Source organism: Hipposideros armiger, unplaced genomic scaffold, assembly GCF_001890085.2.
Source record: "Hipposideros armiger isolate ML-2016 unplaced genomic scaffold, ASM189008v1 scaffold_1152, whole genome shotgun sequence".
In the NCBI taxonomy this organism is placed as follows: Eukaryota; Metazoa; Chordata; class Mammalia; order Chiroptera; family Hipposideridae; genus Hipposideros; species Hipposideros armiger.
In genome coordinates this window covers 225,393-235,730 of record NW_017732502.1, presented here as the reverse complement: position 1 = coordinate 235,730, position 10,338 = coordinate 225,393, and the positions used below count along the sequence as shown (strand labels likewise).

Below are 10,338 nucleotides of genomic sequence, written 5' to 3'. Positions count from 1 at the left end.
ATAGAACTAATCTAAGGGTAAGAAAAAAGATCCTTCTGTTAGACTTTGCGTGCACCATGGCAGAGCCCAGGAAGGAATCCCCCAGGTGGAGCAAACCCAAGCACTAAACAGCAGCAAGTTACTTGAGGGTCACACATAAATCTCCTTGAGGGAGAACTAGACAAAATCAGAGAGAGGGAGAAGGATAAGGGCAAAAAGTAGGAAAAGTAGGAACTGGGGTTTGAGGTAGGAGGGGAAGGTAGGAAGGGAACAGAGGACCAGGGGAGTACATGGAGTGATGAAAGGAGAGGGGAAAGTTCAAAGGAAGAGAAAGATAAGGTGAGAGAGGAGAGCCGAGTTTCGTTTTCTTACCCTATAAGTGAGCTTTAAAACCCTGAAGTGGACACTTTAAACATATAAAATGCAGGATATGGTAAGGAATACATTTGTAAATAATATAGACATAATAATAGCTTCCTGCCATGATAGCAGAGACAGGTCCCAACTACCTGAAATAATTTTGAATGTCTCTTTTTAGAGAGCGAGTAAAAATATCTATCTGCCCCAAAGTGGGCAGGGGAGGGGGGGTCCTATTCCTAATGGAACTAAATGGGGTTGAAAGCATTTATTGTGGATGCTATCTTTTTGAATCTTCATCACCCAAACTACAAACCTTTAACAGAGGCTAAGGACTGTTAGACTTTGGCTTGTCACCTATAATCCACTTTCCCACACATGAGGGAAGGAGGCTAGTATATTGTTAGGGGCCATTTGTTAACATGAAGAATTTATTGAAAAAAAGACAACTGATAATGTCTTCTCATATAATTTAGGTGGTAGCACATCTGAAATAGTGATATGATTTGAGTGTTATATAATCACTAAATGCAATTCTGGTGACTAGGTGTATGTATGATATCTATTATCTATTTATATATATATATATATATATATATATATATATGCAAATAGATATATATATATATATACACACACACATGTATATATACATGAATTCATATACAGATATCACTTAAAAAAAAAGATCAAAAGAGCTAACAATATCCTGACTTGATGACAGCTGAAGAACTGGTTGCTGCCTTCCAAGAGGGGAGAAACAATGTAAATGCCAAAAGGGAGAAACTGCCAGGCTTTGGAAGGAGGAATTGGGTTCCATGGAATCATTGGAGACGAGGAGCATTAAGCTATCTCAGAAAACTCCCTCCCAGTGAAAACTATTAGATAATGGAATCACTTCCCAAGAGAAATGCTAGAAATCCTATCACTGAGGACACTTGGAACTCAGCTGGACACTAAAGACATTCCATTGTCCCAGGCTTTATGCCCTTTTATGTCCAAAGTATGTTATTTGATGAAATATGTTCAAATCCTTTCTGTAGGGGACTATAGAGAGAGACTATGTACACACACACACACACACACACACACACACACACACATATATATATATATATATATATATATATGTCTAGATATACAGATATCATACATACATACACACAGATAGTCTATATATTCCATGTGTATATCTATGTTTTATATGTGTTACATGTGTGAATACATCCTATATAGTTGATGTGTGCATATAGTATATACATATACATGTGAACTAACATATATAGTCCATATATAGAGTTCATGTGTATATATATGTTATATATGAATATATATGTGTTATATATAGTCCATGTATATATATATTATACATACATACATACATGCATATAGTCTCTCTATATATAGTCCATGTGTGTATTTGTATATATCACACACAAACACAAACTACATATATATAAAACATATGTACACATAGGAGAGAGACCTTTGAGATTTGAGGGTTTTTTTGTATGTATGTCTTTAAACTTACAGTTCACAAATGAAAACACCAAAAACTGTGATTGATTGCTATTTAAAAAATATGTTAAGATAACAAGCCCCTCCATTTTCCTTCTTACACTAGTAATACCCTCAAGAGTCAAAAGCTCCCAGGTTTGCTTTCTCAGTTAGTACTTGCTGCCTCTTAGAATAAGCCCAACGATTAATCTAAAATTCCAACAAATGCAACAAAGAAAAGCACACCTGACGACCTAAACATGCCCAAATTCTCAGTGAGAACTTCAGGTTCAATGACCTAACTTTTCCTTGAGAGAAGAACAGTCACATTCAGAAACCCTCTGCCCCGGTGGAATGACGCATCCACTTCCTCCTAAACATAGATCACATTATCAGTGTTGCCAAATATATCAACAACTGCCTGGCTGTTGAACACCATGTTTATCTAATGGACCATAACAGACAGCGAGAACAAGCACAGTTGGAGACAGTGATCTCTAAAAGTATTTTCCAAACAAGTATGTATCTTTTTTGTTACTTTTTAGTTTTCCTTTTACAATTAGGAGGAAGAGGGTTATTAAACAAAACAGATACGAGAACATTTTAGATATCTCCACCGAAACCATTTCTTTCAGCCAAAATGTAAAATAATTTGGGAGAGTCATATTTTTATGTCTTCACATAGGAACTAGAACAGAGAGGAAAGGGAGCCATGGAGTGAAGTTTATATTGGACAGCCATCCGAATCTATTACAAATTGCATAGAGAAAATTCCTAAGGACCCCAGAGATAAATTCTCAACTTTTCCCCTCTACATAATGAAACAATTCAAAGCTGAGGATCACGATGGGGCCAAGAGGGTTTTATGTAGCTATGTGTGAAAAAAAAATAGAATTATACAAATTGTTTCACATTGTTAAATTTCAAAAAATAACACAAATTTTTATAAAATATTTAGAAAACATGGGTAAGTTAAAAGAAAAAAAGATCACATATAATCCTATAATGCAGAGGTCAATATATACTATTAAAATTTTGATTCACAGTTTTTCAATCTATATCCTGAAAACAGATATTTTACAAACAAAATAGAATAATTTTCTACATATAATTTTGCACTCTTTGTTTTTCATTACACACTGTATTGCACCCATAGTTTTCACGGCAGAAAGTAACTTTCTACAATACTTTTTCAATCGCTATATGATGCTCTATTACAGTATTGTCACTCATTGGCTTGCTGTTACAAATAGCCTGTGATGCACACTGTTATATTATCCATTTACGTATCTCCATAAATATTTCCCTAGAATAATTTACTTGAAACCTGTCGAAAGATTATAAAAACCAAAAGACTTCAAGACTTTGTAACATAAACAGTTAAAATATATTTTTAAAATTCTGTAACAATTTTCCTTCCTACCAGCAGTTTTGTTTATTATGTTTTTTGACAGAGTACCTCTCTGTGTATTTGTTTGTTTGGTTTTTTGCTTACTCAAACCTGTAAATCTTCTTTTATGATTGCTTTCATAGGTTCATGTCTAGAATCGCTTCCCCCCTCCAAGATTATTTAAACACTATATACTAAATAAATTATAAAAATTAATAGGAATATTAAAGGTGAACCTTTATTTTCTTTAAGTCACCTTATATAATATTTTTTAATATATCATATTGATATTACATTTAGAATTTATATTGGTGTATTGTATGAGATAAAATAGTTACCCAATTTTCTTACTACATTTGTTAAATAAACCATCTGGCCCTCATTGATTTGATGTGCAACCTCATAAAATTACTATACATACACTATTTTAATTTAATCTGTAAAATTATTATAACCACTTTTTCTCATTTCTCTAAAACACCCAGGGGTAGCAATTATTTCACCTGTGTAGGAAGCAGTTAAAGCTGAGCAAATTCTCATCTTCTATGTTTATGTGTTTTTGATTAAAATTAAAATGTTAATTTCCCTTCAAAAGCTTAGTCCTATCCGTGAGTGAGATGTAGAAATCTGTAGATGAAATCAAGAAGAGATATGCAGCAGCCTCACTAGAGTGAAGAGCCAAATTGCAAGAGAAAAATGTACCTTTACCTTAAGACCAATAAAGTCTCAGGTTTTCTCCCTTTCTCCCTGTCCTTTTGTGACATGGCATTTTAAAGAAGTGGTTCTCACGGTGAGGTCCCCTGATCAGCAGCATCTCCTGGGAATTTGTTGGAATCAGAAATTCCTACTAAATCAGAAATTCTGGGAGTGGGGCCCAGCAACCTATGCTTTATCTAGCCCTACAGGTGAAACTGAGGCACATGTAAGATTGAGAACCACTGATTTAAAAAAAAAAAAAAACTTTGTTAAAAAGAATCTGAATAGAACCCACAAAAAACATCATATCTTTATGGGATCCCAACCTTTACTGGGATATGTAATATAGATCATTTTCCAGTTGCTCTTTTCCCATATATTATATATTTAGTCATTTATTAAACATGTTTTATTGGTCTAGACTGGGGCTAGGTGCTGAGTATGGAAATTGACTATGTCAAAGCCTTTGCCTTCAGAAAGTTCACAATTTATGTGTGTATATACCGGGGGTGCCAAAAAATGTATACCAGTGGACACTTTGGTCAGCGTTGCTCAAGCAGTAGTTCGCCATAATCAGAAGTGTCTGGTTGCTGATAGGAACCACCTTGAGCACCTCTTGTAATTGCAGAAGTCAAATGTGACTTGTATTCATCCTTTGTAATCAGGATACACGTATATCAGGTATTACAATTTTAATACTTTTCTTTCTTAAAATGTGTACACATTTTTTGGCTATATACATAATACATAAATTATATATACATATATACATATAATGTGTGTATATATATATATATATATATATATACTGTATAGTATATATATATATATATGTGTGTGTGTGTATATATATATATATATACCTAAAAAAAGAAAAACTCTATAAAGAAAACTCATCTATTAGTTTTCTCATTTGTTGTTGTTTTTTTCTGTCTACAGGACTAATTAAAATAAATGCAATTATCTGGCTTCTTTAAATATAAACCTTTTTGCTGAAAGAATAATTCTGTGATAACTTGCAAGGTGAGATACTACAAAAACAATACTAAAAGTGTTTTTAAATTGAATTAAAAATTAGAAAGAACCAGACTTCGCGTCATACTAAAACAGTCAGAAAGAAGCCCAAGGGAGCAGTAGAAGAGTGGATGACTGTAAAAAGCAGAGGCTAGCATGTTGGTTTCAAAAAATTAGTATGGTTGACCTTTGAACAAAAGGCAATTAGGGGCACTGTACCCCACTCAGTGAAAAATCCGTGTGTAATTTTTTTTATTCCAAAAACTTACCTACTAATAGCTTAATGTTGCCTGGAAGCCTTGCTAATAACATAAACAGTCAGTCGATTAACACATGTTTGTATGTTATATGTATTATGTACTGTATTTGTATAATAAAGTAACCTAGAGAAAAGAATATGTTATTAAGAAAATGGTAAGGAAGAGAAAATACATGAACAATGTTTATTGAAAAAAAACCCACGTATAAGTGGACCTGCATAGTTCAAAACCATGTTGCTCAAGGGTCAACTGTAATTATAATGAAGGCTAACCAGGGTATAATTGGAAGGTGTAGCTCTGGGAAGGGAGCAGCCACATGGAAGGTAAAACAGCAACAATTTAGGAGATTTTCGGAGTAGATATAAGTAACAGATGCAGAAAGCAGATCATCTTGAGTATCTGAAACCCAAGAAAAAGAGATAACCACAATTATTTTTGAAAAGTAGGACTAACTGATAGGTGGATTTGTACTAATTATGTTACACTCTTAGTCTATCTCCTCTGAGTCTGTGGCTCTTTCCACAGTGAGCGAAGCAGTCACATTTCCCTGACACCAAACCTCCACTTTTCCTTTGGTCTCAGCTCATTACACACATCTCCTCCAGGGCACTGTCCCTGACAAATCCCATTCTTACCCTGATGACACGATGCTTCACCTGGTCTCTTATTCAAATAATTATTTTAATGATTACAGGAGACCCAGTGCTATTTTAATATCCAGTACAGGTTTATGAGTGACATAGTGAGGTAACTCCACTCAGCTTGCCCTGAAAGTAGCATGGCAGAATGATAGGAAAAGAAAGTGTTCTCTAGAATGTTCACGGAGAGACTTCCAACGGGGTATTTTCCATTCTCTGGAAAAAGACAATCTCTTCAGCTCTCAAACCTGATCACACTCCCCTGTCAGTCAATATTCCTTCCCCTCTTCACCTAGACAATTCCTACTCATTCTTCAGATAGAAATCCAAGTGCCCATTCTGCCATGCAGTCAATTCTAATTTGTTGTACAGTTCAAATTCTCTTTGCTCCTGTACTTCTCTTCACAGCAAGTGTTACAATTTAACTGTATATATATTGATGTGATTAAAATCCATTTACCCAATTTGACTTTTCACTTCATGTCTATTTTTGCTCACTTCTAAATCATCCAAACCAAGGGCTCTGTGAAGCACATGGTGGGTGCTAACAAAATGTTTAAATATTTATTGAATGAATAAATGACTGCTCATGTCCTTGAACAAGTAAAGTAACCCTCTTTCCCCTGGAGATCTTACTTATTGTTCTGACTAGCATATTCTTCCCTTGAAATCCATGACTTGGTCTTGTGATTCCATTAGCAGCACTGTCAAATTATCAATGGGGATCTTTTATCCTATTATTTTAATACAAAAAGCTACTTCTCTTCCCCATATTTCTTATATGTACTGATTTACTGGTTGTCCCCCACCCTCATAGAATAAACATCCATGAAAACAAGAACATTAGCTTGTACACTACTATAGTTCCAGCTCCTGGTTTTGTGTTCACATAAAAAAAAAGAAATTTTCATCTCTTCTATATTAGAATAACTGAGGTAGACCAGCACAGAACTAAGGTACCCTAGAGTCTACCAAACTGATAGTCAGTAGCCAAAAGAACAGGAATAGCAGAGAGCAGACTAGGGAAGTGATATGTAGAATAGATGTCTCACATGTTTAACCATTGCAGGCAATGCAGATGACATCTCAAGATTTGGAGAACTGACTAGTGTGTGCGGGTAGGGCAGGGAAGTCTTTTTCTGTTATGGGATGAATTGAGTCCCCAACATAATTCATATGTTCAAGTCCTAACCCCCATTACCTCAGAATGTGACAGTATTTAGAGATAGGGTCTTAAAAGAGGTAATTAAGGTTAAAATGAGGTCATTGGGGTAGCCACAAATCTAACATGACTAGTGTGCTTATAAGATTACAACACAGAAGAAAGACCATGTGGATATAGAAAGAAAAGATGGCCAAGGAGAGAGGCCTCAGAAGAAATCAACCAACCCTGCTGATACTTCGATCTCAGGCATTTAGCAGCTAGAGGCATGAGAAAATAAATTTCTGTTGTTGAAGCCACCCTGTCTGGTATTTTGTTATGGAAGCCCTAGAAAGCTGATTACTAATATACGCTCTATTCTAAAATGTTAAAACATTTAAACTTAGGAACTTAGTAAAGTACACAATATTCCAAAATTCTATTTGTTGACTTACTGAATGAGAAAGGAAGAAATAGTGAAAGTTAGCATAGATATCAGCAAATAATAACAACAAAGTAAAATGGACTACTGTAAGTGTTCAGAGGATATTCACTGGGAGGAAAACCCAATGATAAGACACTGGTTCTCCAAGAAAACACCACATATATTCCACGTCACATAAACTGATGCCTGAGGGGATACAATTTACACATGCTGATGAAAGAGAAGATACAACTGAACTTAGAGATTTAAAAAGAAACAAAAAAATAATATATTTCAAAATAAATGACAAGTAGTAGAGATTTTGGATGGTAGAAAGGGGTGTCAGAAATAAAATTGTTTGGGGGTAGCTGGAGATCGTGAAAATGACAATGAAAGAAAAAAAACTTATAGAAGTAGTAGAAAAATGAATCTAATATGTGCAGTGGAAGCAGAAGAGAAAAGAAAAAGAGTTATTATCACCATAGAACCAAGGCAAGAGTGCTGTAACTTTGAAAGGATCCACAGTAACAGCTAAAGTTTTAACATAAAAGGCATTGGATTTAAAATTTTTAAATTTCAAAATCAAAATTCAAACTACATAAAGGTTTACAAATTGTAATGTTAGGTTCTTCAATTAACTGTATCCTATACATATATAACAGTTACATATCAATTTTATATTTGGGGAAAGGGAACATTTTAAGCATGTTAGATATGATGTGTGTGGAGCATCTCAATGAGGAACATCAAGGACCTTTGAAAGTCTCAAAATTGCTCCAGGAAAAGGTGGCAAGGCAACGTAGGAGGGAAAGGAAGACATGATAGAGAAAGAACAGCTTTATCTAAGTTATACAATCACGAGTTCCCTAGCAAATTCTACTGCTATCACTAGACAGTTATTCTTAAAAGAAAATATTGGGAGAGGTAATCACCAGTGCTGAAAACTCAGACATCATGTAAATATCTTACTTTTTGGCATTATGGTTGCTAAAATATAACCCAAAAGTATAGTCTTGCATCAGCAATTTTTTTAAATGTACAGGGTTACGTTTCAATGATGGCAGATAACACTAATTTAACAAACTCAATGAAAGAAATCTGCTACCTGAGGAAAAAACATCATTCACCAGTTGCTTGGTATTTACTTTTTCAAGAGAATGAATCACCACTTCCTGAAGAAATGACCTAATAAACATATTGGGTTGCTCACATTATCGTGAACCCATTGTTCAATAAATCGAGGCCAGATTTGAGCATTTAAAATTAGTGTTTCCAGAGAATGAAGATAAGCATTTGTGTTTGTTATCTTCAGAGAAACTTCAAGCATACCACTTCGAATACAATAAAAGTCCATTGATCAACACTTAATAAAAAAGATAAAGCGACACAGTGCGATTTCACCTTTGAAAGAAGAATTATGACAACTTAATTTAATGCCAAAATACAGACCTTTACTTTTAATAGGATAGTGTAGGAATTTTAGGAAGGACATAACAATAAAAATCAAGATGTTTATCGTATTAGTAGGTCATGATAAATTTTTACAACATTCTGCCAGTATCTAGACCCTGAAAATAAATTTGACTAGAATAGAAAAAGGCCTGAGTTTCGGTTCTTAGAGGAGGGAACTTGGTTATTTAAACTATGAAAACTAAAACCATGTTTTAAAATTTCCATTATTAAAAGTTTTAACACCTATAAGCACATTCTTTCTATATATTTCTTATACAGTAAGACTAAGTAAATATGGTATCCTAAGTACTTCACACAATATGTGCAGATAATAAGTTTTGCAGTTATGGAGTTTAATTATTAGATAAATAGTATCTCCTTTCTTGAAATTTAATCTCCTATCGTTTGGTAGAAATCTATTCCTACATATTGAGTTGATACACTTTGAGTGCAAGTATCATTGCACTTCATCAATATAAAAGAGATTAACCAGGATGCTCTGATTCACAGATGAGTATTTCTGGAATCAGAGATTATGGGAAATGAACCTTCATTGCTAATGTGGGCAGCACTGCCAAGAGGTAACAATGGCCCATCGTGCTCAATTTTATTTTCAAGCTTTGGATTTTTAGTAGTGGTTTTTTAAAAGAATAAAGGTAATCAATATCCACATGTGAAGCTTTAAACTCAGACCTATTTCAGCAAGGATGCATGCTGACATTCATCTTTTTTATATCTGTTTCTGGCATTACAGTGAGCATGTTGGGCTAGACATTCAATTGCAAAGTTGTAATCCAAACTCTACATTTACTAGCTCTAGAATTCTGACTAGTCCTTAACTCTTCAGAGCCAGTTTCCTCAATCTGTGAAATGGGTATAATTATACTTACGCTGCTCGTCTCACAAGAAGACAGGAGAAGCATAATACAATTGTAAGTGTTATGAGTAAAAAAAGCTGAGCCAACTACTAAGCAGATGCTCCAAAGGAGATATATCATGTTGGGAAAATAATTTCATCCCTTTGGACCGCAGTTATGAGACAACAAGAACAATAATAATAGTACCAGAGATGTGTAAGGCACTAACTACAAACCAGGCATTAATTTGTGTGTTTCAAATAAATTAGTCCATTAAATCCCCAAAAATGCATGTAAACTCTCTATAAACGCATTGCCTAGTAGACTTCCAGACACATATCAAGCAGTCTGTTGAATGAAAGTTGGATAAAGGAAATGGAAAAATGATTTGAAATGAAAGATTTTGGCATTATTACCACGTGAGTGAAAATGGGTACATTTTCTTAATTTATAAGAATACGGTAAAAAAGGAGGAAAAGGAACAAAATCGCTGTATAGGTAGAATGAATGTGAAAGGACTCTAATATTCTTTTAAAAATGAATTAAGAATAACAGTATGTGAAAAAGAAATAGAAAAAAAGGCTACTTGGTAACTATGTGAAACAGTCCACGCTGTTAGAAATGTGTTATTAA

At 34.2% G+C, this 10,338-nt stretch overlaps 1 long non-coding RNA gene across 1 annotated transcript in view; it reads left to right on the top strand.

Annotated features, from left to right (window-relative positions):
• The first annotated feature begins 2,288 nt into the window (after nt 1–2,288).
• LOC109376567 (uncharacterized) overlaps nt 2,289–10,338 on the top strand; it is a 57,697-nt gene continuing 49,647 nt past the window's right edge. The window contains exon 1 of the long non-coding RNA XR_002122749.1: nt 2,289–2,351. This is a non-coding gene — a long non-coding RNA (uncharacterized LOC109376567). The remainder of the gene's footprint in view (nt 2,352–10,338) is intronic.